Raw genomic sequence first — 16,407 nt, 5'->3', positions numbered from 1 at the left:
GTCATATATGGAACCTGTGACTTGAGGGGCAGGCTTCAGGAGGAGGGGCAGTTTTTTGGAGGAGAACAGGGTAGAGGCAGAGGTACTCTGCCTGGCCCCTCACAGCTGGGCCTCCCCACCAATGCCCTAGTCTAGTAGACACCCCAGGTGGGGCGTGCTGGTGGTCTGGCACAGCCCCAGGGGCCACAGGAGGGCAAGAGAGACCCACATTCTGTGATTGGCTTGAGAGGCAAGATTAACGTAAGAGACAGCTAGGTTGTATGGCGCTTACCCTAAGAGGCAGAGATTTGTGTGGACTGGGGAATCAGGGAAGGCTCCTTTGCAGTGGGCCTGAAGGACAAGTGAGATTTGGACCCATGGGGAAGAGAGGGAAGACATTCCAGTTTGGAAGAATAAAAGCAAAGACACACTCTTCTCGACCTTGTCCTGCCCCCAATATAAATTCCTAGCACCCTGAAATTTTTACAACTGAGGACTTAAAAAAACCAAGAGGTTAAGGGGCCTTCGCAGTGGTACACAGGTAGTGGAGAGGTGTTCTGCTCAATGGTTAGGTTCATGTCGGGGCTCCAGGTTTACAGCTGATAGGAATGTGAGGACAAGCTCCTGCCATTTCAAACATTTCCAAGTGATACTGAGAGAGATGTTAAAGGTGCAAAATGCGGGTGCTGAATGACCTCACAGAGTGGGAATGGTGGGCCCATTTTAACATGAAATTGAAAACAAATTCATGACAAAAGGACATAATACAAAATGACAACATAATTACTACAGGCCCCTCCCCCCTAGAAGTAAAAGTCATTAGAATCCTCTCTCTCTCCACCATGAAAGAATGAGATAAAGACTCAGCAGCAGCCCCCGTGAGAAACATGGTCAACAGTGTGAAGAGGTGTTACTAAGACGATTTGGTCCACCTCAGAGAAGGAAAGAGACAACTCTGCCCTTAGCCTGATCAGGCCCACAGGAAGCAAGCACATTTGGGGCAGCCTCTGATAGTGTGGCAATGAGAGAGAACCTTCTTTAGGAGGGGACTCCCTGTTGCCGACCCTGAAAAAGCAAAGATGGGACATTCGTTTAATGGGACTGTTGCAGAGGCATTGTTCCCAGGAGGTAGAGACTGCTTCGACTACCATTTTAGAGGTTGGGCCACCGTGGTTGAGAAGCACAGCACCTTCTCTTCCTAAACTGCTTGAATCAGCGGGTACACGTTAGGACAGACGAAGTCAGGCCTCATTGGAGCGGACTGCCTTTGGGAGTGGTAGAATGTAAGCTGTGAAGGGGCATGCTCTGGAGGAGGTTTGTCATGGCAGGTGGGCCAGCATGAGACCATTCAGATTCTCCACGGCTCCAGAGATCACTTGACTGGGAGCATCCCTGTGATGTGGCGGGGGGACTCCTACCTTAACAGGACCTGGCTGGGCATCTGGGGAAGGCGGAATAAATGGTTTTATTAATTTACGAGAGCGAGAGACTCACAAAAGCACTGAAAAAGACTTGTACCTGGATTCTTGAGCCAACCCTAAGAAAACTTATCTAGATCTGGAGTAGGGCTCTGGAGGCTGCACTTTTAAGCTTCCTGGGCAGTCCCACCACAGTGCTCCATGGATAGAGTGACCAAATTATTGTGTGTTCTCGGTTGCTTTGGGGAGTCAAAGTGGGCAATATTAAAAACTGCAGCAGGCATACGTATAAACGGAATATTCAAGGCAAACAGAGGTGTATAGTTATTCTATGCATGAATCAGGTTTGGGAAAAGCTAGCCTGGTGGTTAAAAAACACAACCCTTACGACAGGCAGACCAGATTCTGTCCTACTTGCTTGTGTGATTTTGACCCAGTTCTTTTATCTTTCTGACTGTTTCTTCATATGGAAAAGAGCTATGGCTGTACATTTAGCACAATATTCTCTTTTGGCAAAAGTTGCTCTGGGTCCATTTGTGTTCTCTGCAACTGAATCCTTTCCAGTGTGCAAGCATTTTTAAGTTGTTTGGTGAAGTATTACATTTGACTTTCAACTGTTCATTACTTTGGGCAAAGCTTATGTAGTGCTGCAGAGACTAGAACCTATGCAGAGATAGTGAGAGGATGTTATAAGCTTATTCTGCCAGTTGATACAAAAGTTTAACCTTTTCTCCTCTTCCTCCACCTGCCGCTAAGACATGAGAAAGAAGGCAGAGCCTGGAAATGCACACCAGGCAATACTTCTGTGTCAGTTTGCCTTTTATTCCTCTGCCAGTACTTCCCAGAGAGATTTCACCAAAAGTGCCTAAGCTTGCCATGGCCATTGTTGGGAAGAAAGTTTCTCTCTATTGCTAGTCACATCCCCTTTTCCTTCTTCTGGGGGCTTAATGGATGTTTGGGGGCAGAAACTAAAATTTAAACTAAACGGTAAAAAAACAAAGAAACAAAAAACAAAACAAAAAACATGTGTTCTTTTTTTAACATCTTTATTGGAGTATAATGGCTTTACAATGGTGTGTTAGTTTCTGCTTTATACCAAAGTGAATCAGTTATACATAAGTTCCCATAACTCTTCCCTCTTGCGTCTCCCTCCCTCCCACCCTCCCTATCCCACCCCTCTAGGTGGTCACAAAGCACCGAGCTGATCTCTCTGTGCTATGCGGCTGCTTCCCACTAGCTATCTATTTTACGTTTGGTAGTGTGTATATGTCCATGCCACTCTCTCACTTTGTCATGGCTTACCCTTCGCCCTCCCCATATCCTCAAGTCCATTCTCTAGTAGGTCTGTGTCTTTATTCCTGTCTTACCCCTAGGTTCTTCATGACATTTTTTTCTTAAATTCCATATATATATATGTGTGTTAGCATACGGTATTTGTCTTTCTCTTTCTGACTTCCTTCACTCTGTATGACGGACTCTAGGTCCATCCACCTCATTACAAATAGCTCAATTTCGTTTCTTTTTATGGCTGAGTAATATTCCACTGTGTATCTGTGCCACATCTTCTTTATCCATTCATCCGACGATGGACACTGAGGTTGTTTCCATCTCCTGGCTATTGTAAATAGAGCTGCAATGAACATTTTGGTACATGACTCCTTTTGAATTACGGTTTTCTCAGCGTATAGGCCCAGTAGTGGGATTGCTGGGTCATATGGTAGTTCTATTTGTAGTTTTTTTTTAAGGAACCTCCATACTGCTCTCCCTAGTGGCTGTACCAATTTACACTCCCACTAACAGTATAGGAGCGTTCCGTTTTCTCCACATCCTCTCCAGCATTTATTGTTTGTAGATTTTTTGATGATGGCCATTCTGACCGGTGTGAGGTGATACCTCCTTGTAGTGTTGATTTGCATTTCTCTCATAATTTGTGCTGTTGAGCATCTTTTCATGTGTTTGTTGGCCATCTTTGGAGAAATGTCTATTTAGGTCTTCTGTCCATTGTTTCATTGGGTTGTTTTTTTTGATATTGATCTGCATGAGTTGCTTATCTAGTTTACAAATTTATTTATGTTTATATTTTTTGGAGATGAATCCCTTGTCAGTTGCTTCGTTTGCAACTATTTTCTCCCATTCTGAGGGTTGTCAGAGTCCAGAGTCTTCAGTGTTCCCCCAGTATCCAACTTGGACAAGTGTACAAATAGTGGTGGTCTAAATGATGTAGAGAGATGAATAGCGGAAGTAAGTACTGAAGGTAAAATTAATCGTTCAGTAACATCACATAATTAATTTTAAGTGTCCGTGTTATATTTGGGCAGAGTTGTTCAGTTGGCAATTAGTTAAGTTTGTAAGAGACTCAGGAGAGAGAGATGTACGTTTTAGGTCAAGATCTGTGATATATATGGTGGCTGGAATCACAAGAGTAGATGAGACCATCTATCAAGGGCAGAAGAGAGCTTCTGAGAAATACACATCTCTTGGCAGAGGGCAAAGTGAGAGTGCCCAATGAAAGAGATAAGGATGTCCAGAGGCAGGAGGAAGAAGTAGCAGGTTAAGATGCTACTGTTGTTAAGGTGAAAGATTTTTCTGAGATGACAAGTTTGATCAACAAAATCAAATATTGCTGAAAGGTGACAGAAGGACCAAACAATATTCACTCAATTTAATCACAAATTAAATGTTGGTGAATGCAATTCCAGTGCAGATAAGTAAGAAGAAAAGAGCAAAATTGTGTGAGTCACGAGGTACATAAAGATAAGAAAATACAGACAGTGAGAATAAATACAATTTTTGATAAACTGCACTGTGAAATTAGGAAGAGAGAAAAGGTAACTAGAGAATTACTTGGCATCAAGCAAGAGTAATTTTTAATGGGAGGGGGGCAGCTTTTTAATGGGAGGGGGCCAAAATAAAATCGCTAAAGAGGAAAACCTTAACAATCCCAATGAGGTGGGAAAATGAATGGAAGATACTGAGGAAGTGAGAATAGGTATTGATAAACTATGTCGAAAAGCTATTCTTGGACGTAAAGAGAAGAAGGTAGTTTGGGGTGTTTTTGCTTTATAGTCTGTGTTTTCTCTGTGAAATAAAAGTTTGATGGGAGGTGATGTCACCTCGAGATAGCACTCATCAAATATCCTATGTGCTTATCTACATTTTTCATCCTCCTTTGTAGTTCAACTGTTTTCCTTTGATTCGTTGTGGCCAGTGGCAAAGAAGCAGAATCAAGTGTATCACTTCTGAGCTGAGGTCATTAGGAGCCAGTGTCCCTCTTGTCTGGTCCTCTGCTATTGTGACATGGGAGGTCAGATAGTCCAGATGACGTGGCTGCAAGATGGATCAGGACCATGTGATCTGTAAGGGCTTTACTCAGTAGAGAAATAACGTACTCGTATTTTCCACTGAGATTCCTGTGTTCAATAGATCTGCCTGTGAGAGCTCAGAGAGCATAGCGAAGGCTGAAATGACAAAGACAGAGGGAGAGATGTTGGTAACAGATGGAAGGCGCCTGGCAGATAATATATTAAATGGTAAACAAAGCTGCTGGAGTAAGAGAGAGAGTATATAAGAGATGAGAAGAAGGCCAACTGTCTGTAGTATCTAACGCTAAGGAGTGAGGAGAGAAACAACTGAAAAATAAAAATAAAAAGAATGATGAGAAAGGAGCTAGGTGGTATGCCAACAGAAATCATAAGATTGCTATAAAACATAAAGGAAGGTAGTTTTCAAAGAAGCACCATTTAACGGAGTCAGTTGTTTCCCAAAGGCAAAATGCTATGGGAACTGAAAATAAAGCATCTGATTGGATGGCTAAACTTTTATGAACAAAAGTGGAACCATTTCAGGAAAGTCATGGGAGAAGATGCTGTGTTACAGTGGGGAGAGTAATCAATGTATTGTGAGGAAAGTTGCCTTCATTTGCAAGAAATGCCAATTAAGAAGTGAAGAGAGCATTTAAAGGGAAGGGATAATGTAAGAAAATTAAAAAAAAATTAAGGAAACTTGAATAATTGGTAGACAAAGAGGGAGGTATTAGTGAAAGACTGAAAATCAGAGAAAGCTATCTTAAGTTGTTGTTATGGACTGAATTGTGTCCCCCGAAAAATTATATGTTGAAGCCCCTCCTAATTTGACTGTAGAAGATAGGAGATAGGTCCTTTAGGGAGGTAACTGAAGTTAACTGAAGTCATAAGGGTGAGGTAATAATCTGACAGGGACTGATGGTGTCCTTATAAGAAGGGGAATAGATTCCAGAGATCTCTCTCCCTCTGCTCGTAGAGGAAAGGCCGTGTGAGGACACTGCAAGAAGACAGCCGTCAGCACGCCAGGAAGATTGTTCTCACCAGAAACCAATTCTTATGGTATTCAATACCTTAATCTTGGACTTCCACCCTCCAGAACTGTGAGAAAATAAATTTCTGCTGTTTAAGTCATTCAGTCTATAGTATTTCACTATAACAGCCCAACCAGACTAATACAGACCTTTATGTACACTGCAGTATACAGAAGCTAAACAATGATTGTGAGCCTGAGATTCCATCTTGAACAGAAGTGTAATGACGCTTGTGGTACTCACAACTTCTCGAATTTTGTCAGAAAGATGTGAAAAAAGTCAGTCAACCAACGGTTCTGATAGTGGATATTTTCTTTATGTGTTTGACATAAAGCAGTGTCTGACAGCCTCCCTGATACCCATCAGTATCACAGTTTTGATTCTGTGGCTCCAGTTCCACATGGCACCAAGGTGCTGTGTACTGTCCATTCTTGGGTTTTTGGGTGCTGTACCTATTGCCAATAGGTGGGTCAAACCACTGGGGCTCTTCTGAAGTCCTCCCTAAATTTGGACCCAGCTTCAGCTCCAAATCCGAGTCTTCAGAGAGCCCAGGCTGAGGCTCGCCTGCCACAGTAGACACATTGGCTAATGGGTTGCACTGCAGCACCCACTCGGACAAGGGCACCATCAGGATGCCACCGTTCTTCTTCTGCAGGGGTGGACCCGTGGACAGTCAGCTTGGCCCCCAGCACAACCAGCTGCCTGTTCACTCTCTCGGCCCCTGTGAGGAAGGTGTTCAGCCCTGGCTTTGAGGTCAGAGTCATGTCCTCTCTGGGTTTGTGTGAATGGAGGAGCCGCAGCCCTGGTCTGGGTGGTGTGTTGGCCCTGGGTTTCCGGGTTTGGAGGAGTCTCTTACCACCTAGACCCCCACCTAGGGCTGAAGAGTTCAGGGGCTGTGGACCGTGGGTTTTGGGGGCAGAGGATATTTAACCTGGCGTTTGAGGAAATGGAGGGAGAAGAGGCTCAGGTTCAAGGGCTCCTGGTTTGGATGTCTTGCTTTAGGTTTGAGGGCCAGGGCAGTCTCTCACCAGAAGCTTCAGGATATCATCAGGAACATTGCGAGTGTTCTTGCACATACCCCGGGCAGCTGAGTGGGAGAAGATGACAGGTGCCTGTGACACTTGTAGGGCTCGCCGTGTCACAGCATCCGAGACATGGGCCAAGTCCACCATCATGCCCAGGCGGTTCATTTCTGCCACCACCTTCTGCCGGGACAGGATGGGGAGAGGGCATGAGGGCTGCTGCATTTATCTTGTGTGTATTTATCTGTAGGGAACAGGCGGGGCTGTACATCCATGTGGGGCAGGGTATGGAAGCCGGGTCCTTACCTCGCCAAAGCCGGTGAGCCGACTGACATTGCTGTAGAAGGGGTGGATACCTTTACTGAGCTCTGTGCCCTGCAGGATAGCCAGGATGCAGTCTGACTGGTGGCCATGACTTGGCTACAAGAGCCTAGAAAGTGGTTCTGTCGAACCGTCTACACCTGCAGCCGTCTACACCTACCACCCGCCCTGGTGGCCAGCAGGCCCGGGGAAGCGGCCCCGGCCCCCGCTCCCACTCCCGCCCCCGGCCATGGCGAAACGGCGGAGGGGGGCCTTCATCCGGAGGGAGCTGTGGAGAGCCACACCGGCGGACAGGTGGCGGCGCCGGGGCAGGGAGCCGGAGGGGGCGGCCAGGTGCAGGTCGAGGGGCTCGCGGGCCGCACGGACGGCACCCGGGCCCGCGGCGGAGTCTGGGTCCGGGTCAGCCACCCCGGGAGCGTCTGGGGTGCGGCCGCCTTTCAGGGCCGCCTTCTGGCCGCATAGAGCGCCCCCTCTGGCGCGCTGTGGTGGGAGGGGCCGGAGGAGGTGGGGCCTGCAGCGGTGCCCGTCGGGGGGGCGGAGCTGGCGGCCACCGCCACGGGCGACTAAAGGAGAAGGCGGAGCCGCAGCGGGAGGCAAAATGCCTATGGCACCCGGTGTTCCCAGGCGGTCTCCCATCCAAGTACTAACCGGGCCCGACCCTGCTTAGCTTCCGAGATCAGACGAGATCGGGCGCGTTCAGGGTGGTATGGCCGTAGACGGGGGCGGGGGATCATTTGAAGGGGGTCTTGAAAGGTAAGAGTTCCACAGTGGCGACAGGGCATTCTGTGCAGAGGAAACAAGACAGACAAAGATCTCTATCCATTGACCTTGCTCTATTTTCTTCCAGCATTTAGCACCATCTGAAATTATATTTTTGTCTAGCTTCTCGTTGTTTATTTTCTGTCTCCCCCATGCACTCTAATTCTCCGAGTGCAGGAAGCAGGTCTATCCTATGTGCCCAAAAGAATTCCTGGCACATGGTGGGTGCACAGTACATATTTGTAGCATGGATGAATCAGTAGGCAGTCCAAGCAAAAGGGAGAGAACGGGATTTGATGAGATCTATAAGTACTTATGTGGTTTCATTTCAACCTCACAATTCTCCTTCCTAAGAAAGATGTCATTATCTCCGTCTTACAAATAAGGAAACTGAGGTAAGACAAAGGCAAGCAACTTGACAAAGGTCACACACCCAGTAAAAGGTAAAGCTGGCATTGAAGCCTAAGCTAGCAGGTTCCAAAGTCTGGACTGTACCACAGGAAGAGGCTAACAAAGGCCTGAACTAAGTAAAGCCGTGGGAAGGGAGTCAGAGAGAAGAGTTCATGCTTAAGAGTTGCTGGGCTTAATAAAATGGACCAGACGTGGCCACAGACTGAAAGAATCCCCTGCAGATTCATCTCCATCTGAGCCGCTAGTCCTGACCTCCTTCTCAATCTCATGGGGATGACAGAAAAAACATGCAGCATTGGCCGCTAACTAGCTGTTTATCTTTGGAAGCCTTAGATATCTAATTTCTCCAAGCATGTTTCCCCCACATGAAAAAAATGGTGACAGATACTAGGTTTACGGTTGTTATGAGATGATGCAGATGAAGCACCCAGGACAGTTCCTGGCCCATAGTAGGTGTTCAATAAATATTAACTTACTTCTCTTTCCCCATGGCCTCCTGCTATCTTTTGGTCTGGGAAATACTATTCCCAAGAGGAGGACCAAAGAGGGAGGAAGTGTTAGGAGGGCATCTGCTCTGGGGCAGGTATGGAAATGGATAGTCTCAAGAAGGTAGTGAGTGACAAGCCAGGCCTGGAAGAGGTGGGTGGATAAGAGGCTAGGAAAGTACCCAGCAGTTTTCTCTATGAGGAAAACTCTGACCCCCCCCCCCTATAATGAAGGTTCAGACAAGCAACCAGAATTCCAAGTCATGTGCCCAGTCTTTTCTCTGCACAAAAGGTGTAGCCAGAGCTTGGTGAAGGGGAAGCAGGGGACCATTTGACTTGGGCCTCATACGTACAAATTTGGTTGGATTCCCAAAGGAAGTTATTCATCAAGTTATTATAATTTGGGGTGTTTAAAATGTTAATTTTTAACAGTTATCTGTGAGTTTAATTATGGATTGCACCTAGTAGTGATTTTCCATTTCTTAAAACATAATGTACACTGCTCTATACAAACTGTTTCCTGAAATAAACATGTTATTTGTGGACTCATTTTTAAAAGGGGTTAACTTATAAACAATTAAATTATACCACAAGTTTTTGTAACTGTCTTTGAATTTTCACATTTCCTATGTGTTGGAATTGTTTCAAAAAGAAGAAGAAGAGAAAAAGAGGCTTGGGTTTCTGGGTCTCTTCAGCTCAAGAGGGCACAGGGCAGTGGCAGCCCAGAGGCAGCCAGAGGGGAGGTGAAGAGCCTGTTACTGAGCTTGTTTACAGCACCACCTGGTGTTTATAACTCATTAAAATGTCACACTTCCTTGTCCTTAAGCCCTGGAATTTGCTGAGTAAAATCCCCACAGCTATTTTCTGAAGCCCTCTCTCTCAAAATTTCTTTTTCACTCACTTAAAAAGAATAAGGCTTATAGACAAGAATAACCCAAAACAGAAGTTGATGCCCCACGACTTTCCTTTGTTTTCTTTTAGCTTTGTGCTGTGGGACGGAAGGTCTGTATGTAATACTAGTTCAGACTGACTGAGCAGTGACTATGTGCCAAGCAGTTCTAAGTACCCTGCATGGATTAAGTAACTTAATTATTATAACAACTCTAGAGACAGGTATTACTATTACCATAAGCCCATTTTACAGATGTGGCTGCTGAGACACAGAGAGTTAAAGGAATTTCATAAAAATCACTAGAAAGTAGCAAAGCAAAGATTTGAACCCAGGCCTGAAGCCTTGCTTCAGTGTCCATGATTTTAAACACTGTTATGCTGCTTTTCCGTGTAGGTGCATGTTTCAAGAAAAGGTATCTTCTTAATTTTTATTTGGCCTGATATTAAGAATTTAATTTCCCTGGGTAAAGCTCGATGGACCAAGGATAAACAGAGAGCAAACAAGTTAAAAATATGCCTTCAATAATCATCTGCTATATGAGGCATTAAGCTTCTCAGAAGCCTAGACCGCCCTTTAGAATGTCATACAATCCAGAAGGATGGCATACAAAACAACTTAGTGTTTGTTTATAACAAGGCTACCACCACCAAGAAAGCATTATAATCCTCTGTCTTTTTAAGAGTTCAACAATTTCAGATCTCTCCTTTTAAAGGGGTAGTAATAATAATAGCTACAATCTATTGAGTGCTTTTTTGTTTTTGTTTTAGAGAAGCATCAACTAGTGAAAAACAATGTGGGTTTGGGGGAATCATACTACCTGGGTTCAGATCCTGTTATTTTTTTTAATGAATTTTTATTGGCATATAGTTGCTTTACAATGTTGTGTTAGTATCTGCTGTACAGTAAAGTGAATCGGCTATACATGTACATATATCTCCTTTTTTGGATTTTCTTCCCATTTAGGTCACCACACAGCAATGAGTAGAGTTCCTTGTGCTATACAGTATGTTCTCATTAGTTATCTATTTTATACATAGTATTAATAGTGTATATATGTCCAATGGAATATTACTCAGCCATAAAAAGAAACGAAACTGAGTTATTTGTAGTGAGGTGGATGGACCTAGAGACTCATACAGAGTGAAGTAAGTCAGAAAGAGTAAAACAAATACCGTATGCTAACACATATATATGGAATCTAGAAAAAAAAATTTTTTAAATGGTTCTGAAGAACCTAGGGGCAGGACAGGAATAAAGACACAGGCATAGAGAATGGACTTGAGGACATGGGGAGGGGGAAGGGTAAGCTGGGATGAAGTGAGAGAGTGGCATGGACATATATACACTACCAAGTGTAAAACAGATAGCTAGTGGGAAGCAGCCGCATAGCACAGGGACATCAGCTCGGTGCTTCGAGACCACCTAGAGGGGTGGGATAGGGAGGGTGGGAGGGAGACGCAAGAGGGAGGAGCTATGGGGATATATGTATACATACAGCTGATTCACTTTGTTATACAGCAGAAACTAACACACCATTGTAAAGCAATTATACTCCAATAAAGATGTTTAAAAAAGTATTAAAAAAATAGTGTATATATGTCAATGCCAATCTCCCAATTCATCCCACCACCACCCCTTCTCCCTTGGAACCATACATTTGTTCTCTACATCCGTGTCTCTATTTCTGCTTTGCACATAAGATCATCTATACCATTTTTCTAGATTCCACATATGTTAATATATATTTGTTTTTCTCTTTCTGACTTACTTCACTCTGTATGATAGTCCTGTTTTTATTTTTAACATCTTTATTGGAGTACAATTGCTTTACAATGTTGTGTTAGTTTCTGCTGTATGACAAAGTGAATTAGCTATTCATATACATATATCCCCATATCCCCTCCCTCTTGCTTCTCCCTCCCACCCCTCTAGGTGGTCACGACGCACTGAGCTGATCTCCCTCTCAGAGACAACCTATAGGCGACTCAGGGGTCAAGCAGCAGATTGGACCACAAGACCTCTAAGTTGCTGCCAAACTGGGGATCTGGACCCATTTCCTAGTTTTGCTTTGAAATACACCTGAAGAAATGAAAAACAGGTGGTCGCCAACTTTCAGAGAATTGAAGTCTGTTTTCTTGCCAGTTATTTTTCTGCCACCATCAGTTTCCATAAACCCTATGAGGAGACATATGTCCTCCCTCATTCTTACAGATCCAGTTGGGTTGGAGATGACGGAAGTGATGGCACAAAGCCAGACACGTCTTAGCGCTCACTCCGCACTGTCACCAAATGGCCAGGCGTCAACCTTGAAGCACAGTCTCTATGCTGGTTCCTGCAGAGACAAGAAGAAAGAAGAAAGAATAGGCAGAGCCTTTGGACTTCAGGACTTGTGATCCCATTTTTGTCCTCTGTAGCCGTTAGGACTTGGCAATACAGCCTGAGGCCAACAATACTGCCTGGCCTCAGTGGCTGAAACAAATGAGGGATTTAGGTTTTCACAGAAAAGTGTGAAGAGAGACCATGCAGAGCTGGGATGCAGCTTCAGGATATGACCTGAGAGCCAGGCTCCTTCTGCCCTTTGGCTCCACCATCACTTCTGTGTTGCAGGCAGGAAAAAGGGAAGAACAAGAGGAAAAAGTGGTGTTCCTACCAGTTTCAAAGAGCTCTCCTAAGAGTCTGCCCCAAGGTTAGTGCTCTTTTCCCTGGCCACACCCTACCGCAAGGGGGACTGGGCACTTTGTCACCCAATAAAATCCAGGGTCCTCTTACTAGGGAAGTAGGAGGCGAGTACAGGGCAAACAACAGCAGTCTCTTCTACTTTCTCTCATGTCCCTCTGTCAGGATAGTGGAGATTGTACCCCGCTTTCTAAAGATGAGAAAGCTGAGAGGTGGCCAGGAGGACCTGCACAGAGCCACAGTGGGTTGGTGGTAATGTTGGTGTCAGCACCCAGCTCAGGGCCGGTTTTGAAAAATGATGAACACAAAAGGCAGAAATCCATGAACATCTGTGGGCAAACAGCAGCTGTGAGCCCAGGGCCATCTCTGTGGGGAGTCAAACTGACAGATGAGAGGGGCTGCAGGGTGCAGTGAGAATGAGGGCTGCAGGACACAGGGCTCCATGTCATTCCCTGGGTTGGCAAGAGCTAGACAGCTTTGGCCTTGGCTCAGTTGGGAGAACAGATGGGCAGGAATTCGGCACAGCTTCCAAATCAGCCAAGCAGCAAAGACTGCCTTCTTTGCCCTTGTCAGCTGAGGCTACAGCTCCCACCAGTCCCAGCCAGCTGCAGAGGCCCAAGCCTGAAGACCATGACAACTTGGCCCGGCCTGTGCCATGCCCCGCCCACTGTGGGAGCCAGGAGGACAAGCAAGTGCAGGTGTTCCGCCCAGCAGTGAGGGTGACACCTAGGTGGAGCTGCCCACCAGGTTCAGATTTCTCTGTGCAGGGCGAGCAAGCCTTGTAGCAATCCAGTCTCAGCCCTGACTCCTTTGGCGCATAGGACTCTTAACTATTGAGACAGCCAGCCCGTTTGATTGACGTCCAGACCTCTGTTCTTTCTCATGCTCTCACCTCCCACAGGAATGATGGCAACGTGGCCAGAGGTGAAAGGCAAATCCAGGAATTATACCGAAATGCAAGCAATGCAGAGAGAACTCCTTCCCACATCTGAAGAAAGGAGGGTCCTCACAGAAACAAGGCAATCGATGAGGGGATAGGAACGCGTGTTCAGCTCAGAAACAGGACATAAAATACATAGAATTTTACTGCAGCTCTGGCTAGAGCATATGGTATAAGAGGAAGAAATACAAGTCTTTAGAAAGAAATGCACCTTGTGCTGTCAGCTAGACGTGGTAGGTTCATTCTCTCTTTCTCCCTCCAAAGACTACATGAATCTTGGATTATCTGTGTATCTACTCCCAATTCACTGACTCTGGTATTAAAAGCAGACTGAAATTTGTTTAGAATTCTACTTAGCTAGAAAAGTTCTTTTTTTGAATGAGACTGAAATTTGTTTAGAATTGTTTAGCTAGAAAAGCCAGAAAAGCTTTTTGTGAATGGTGCAAGGATGACTACCATGACTCCTTTAAAGAGAGAAGCTGGGAAAGAGATGGGAAGGAGAGGCCGGGCCGGCTGTGAGGGCCCCACCCCCAGGAGGATGCTCCCTGAAAGCAGCAGTCTGTGCAGTGCCCACCACACCCCTCCTCCGTGAGGCTCTGGCGCCCTGCAGCCACCTGCAGGTTACACGATGAGGCTCTTCCAATGAGTATAAAGAACCCCCAACCCTGCTCCCTTACCCCAGGACTTCTATAATCTTGAGACCCTAGACTCATCAAAGCTACACTCTGCAGCCTGAAGATCTGTCCACACAGCCAAGGGAAGGCTGGGCAGGAGGCAGCCAGCAGGCTCTCACACCACCTGCCTCCCCTCCTTCCTCAGTGGCTCCCACGAGGGCACAATCAGGGCTGGGAGGCTTCATGAGCCCCCCTTGGCCCTCTGGGATGTGAGGAGTCAGCAGGGATTCATACCCATCCTGCCGGGACCATCTGCACTCAATTATAAGCCCTTTGGAAGCCAGCAGAGGGCTGTTAAGCTGCCGCTGGTTCTCTATGATTAGCTAGTTCTTGTCTTTTGAATACTGCATATGGTGCAGCCAGCTGCAGAAAGCATTCATGACTCAAAGCTTTTTTCCCCTCAAAGAGAAAAGTGCTAAGTTGTTATTACTATGGGAAGAAAAAAAAAAGTTTAAAACTCTTACTTTCTGGTTAAGTTCCTCTTCCTACCTTAAAATTCTACCTCTTCCCAGGATTGGGACCATTCCTTTGTCTGTTTTCTACCAGCACTATATAGGTACTTGCTTGCTGAAGATGAGCCTTGCTAAGAAATATCAAGATTGTGTATAATTCCAGCTCAGGTGTTGTTATCCGTGGTCCAGTAGACCCTCTTCTCTCCCTTATTTTGTGTGAGAGACCTGACGTTAAGGCATGCTTTTGATGAAACCACTCCAAAAAGTCAACTCTTTGCAATCAACTCAGGAGCCAGCGCCACTGCTGAGGCTTACCTTCTTTCCCAGGTGCTGAGCCAGGAACAGAAGCAATACTGCTTGGTTCGCACTTGAAACCCTCAGTGTTCTCTGTAGGCGAGAAGCAGTTAGCTGGCTACAAGCTAGCATTAAAATCAGTAGGGATGCTTAAAAAAAAGACATGTATTTCTGGGGCTATACATAGACTTGAAATCCAGGCTCACATGTGAGTGGAGGTCCAGAGAAGATGGAGATTTGAGAGTCTTGTGAATAGTGATAATGAAAGCCATGAATTAGCTACAATTCACAGGGAAAAGAATATGGAAATAGAAGATGGGGGTAATCAGAGTCCCTTCTTCCTCATATCTCTGAACTAGGCAAATAACTCGTTTCTTTTCTCATAATACACAGGCTCTATGGTAAACACAGCACAAATATGCCAATAACCACAGGGCACTCTATGGATAAGACAATTCTTTGTAGAGTGGATACATGTATAACTGATTTGCTTTGCTGTACACCTGAAACTAATGCAACATTGTAAATCAACTGTACTCCATTTTAAAAATATATATTTAAGAAAATGTTCTTTGTACCATGAGTTTGGCTGGCTTAAGCCTATAAATTTGCAAAACTTTAGGAACCCATCTATATATGGAATGAATAGTTCTACTCTCCATGTTGAGAGACAAATAAAAATGCCTATTTAAATATCTAGCAGGAAAAGTACCCCAAAAGTGATTTCACTTTTTTTTTTGATGAGCAATTTTAAGCATGTCCAAGAGGAAGAAAATCTGTACCAATATGGGTTGTTCCACTGAGCCTAATGGGAGCCACATGTCTATCTGACAAGGGAGTTACAAGTTTGGAAAGGGAGAAAACAAAAGGAACCCTGTGTTGTTAGTCTGAAATTGGAGGTAAGGTATAAATTCATGGTTTTCAATATATGGATACAGAAATAAATTTAGATGTCATGGGCACATAGGTATGTGTATACATATACACACATGCAGATATTCCCAAACTCTGACCACTGAGATGGCCTGGGACCAGTGGCTCCACAACAGTACTGGGTACACTTAGCACTCAAATCTTCGCTTTAAGATAATTTTCCACTAAAGCAAGCAGGGCTGGAATAGGGAAAGTACAAGACAAACTTGGAATGTCTTATAGTGTCAGAAAATAAAGAAATGCCCAAGTTAAAGGGGGATGTGTCAAGACGACACAGGAGCCAGCTTGAAGGTGTTCCTGCTGGCCACATCAGAGACCATTTAAGCATCTAAAGGAATAACGATAATAACCAATTACAACCCACTGAATACAAACTGAAGAATCCATACTTGTAATATTAATATAAATTAATAAAGGGGGAATAAGTGATTCTATAGTGGAAAAGTCTGGCAAGCACCACCTTAAACAAGTGGTCAGTTAGTGTCATAATGATGGGACAGGTGGAAATCATGCACCGCTTGAAGAGATGCAGCGAGGAAGACGCAGCATTGCTTCTATGCTGCTCCTGCCAAAGATGCATAAACTAAACCTAACCTAACCTAATCTGACAGGAAACACCACCCAAAGTAACTGGCCTGTAATCTTCTAAAGTGTCAACGTCCATTACTCAGCCATGAAAAGAAATGAAATTGAATTATTTGTAGTGAGGTGGATGGACATAGAGACTGTCATACAGAGTGAAGTAAGTCAGAGAACTATTGGAACTAGGACAACACACCATTTCTCTGGCCTTCAGTGTCCTCCTCTGTCAATGGCAT

At 45.0% G+C, this 16,407-nt stretch overlaps 1 long non-coding RNA gene across 1 annotated transcript in view; it reads left to right on the top strand.

The window, feature by feature from the left end:
* The window catches only part of LOC308609980, a 66,686-nt gene extending 50,296 nt beyond the window's left edge, over positions 1–16,390 (top strand). The window contains exons 2-3 of the long non-coding RNA XR_014014386.1: positions 11,553–12,306; positions 13,198–16,390. This is a non-coding gene — a long non-coding RNA (uncharacterized lncRNA). The remainder of the gene's footprint in view (positions 1–11,552; positions 12,307–13,197) is intronic.
* The last annotated feature ends 17 nt before the right edge of the window (positions 16,391–16,407 follow it).

Source organism: Mesoplodon bidens (genome assembly GCF_964165515.1).
Source record: "Mesoplodon bidens genome assembly, contig: HAP1_SCAFFOLD_423, whole genome shotgun sequence".
NCBI lineage: Eukaryota > Metazoa > Chordata > Mammalia > Artiodactyla > Ziphiidae > Mesoplodon > Mesoplodon bidens.
Note: the sequence above shows the minus strand (reverse complement) of the source record. Positions and strands in the feature narration are given on the sequence as shown.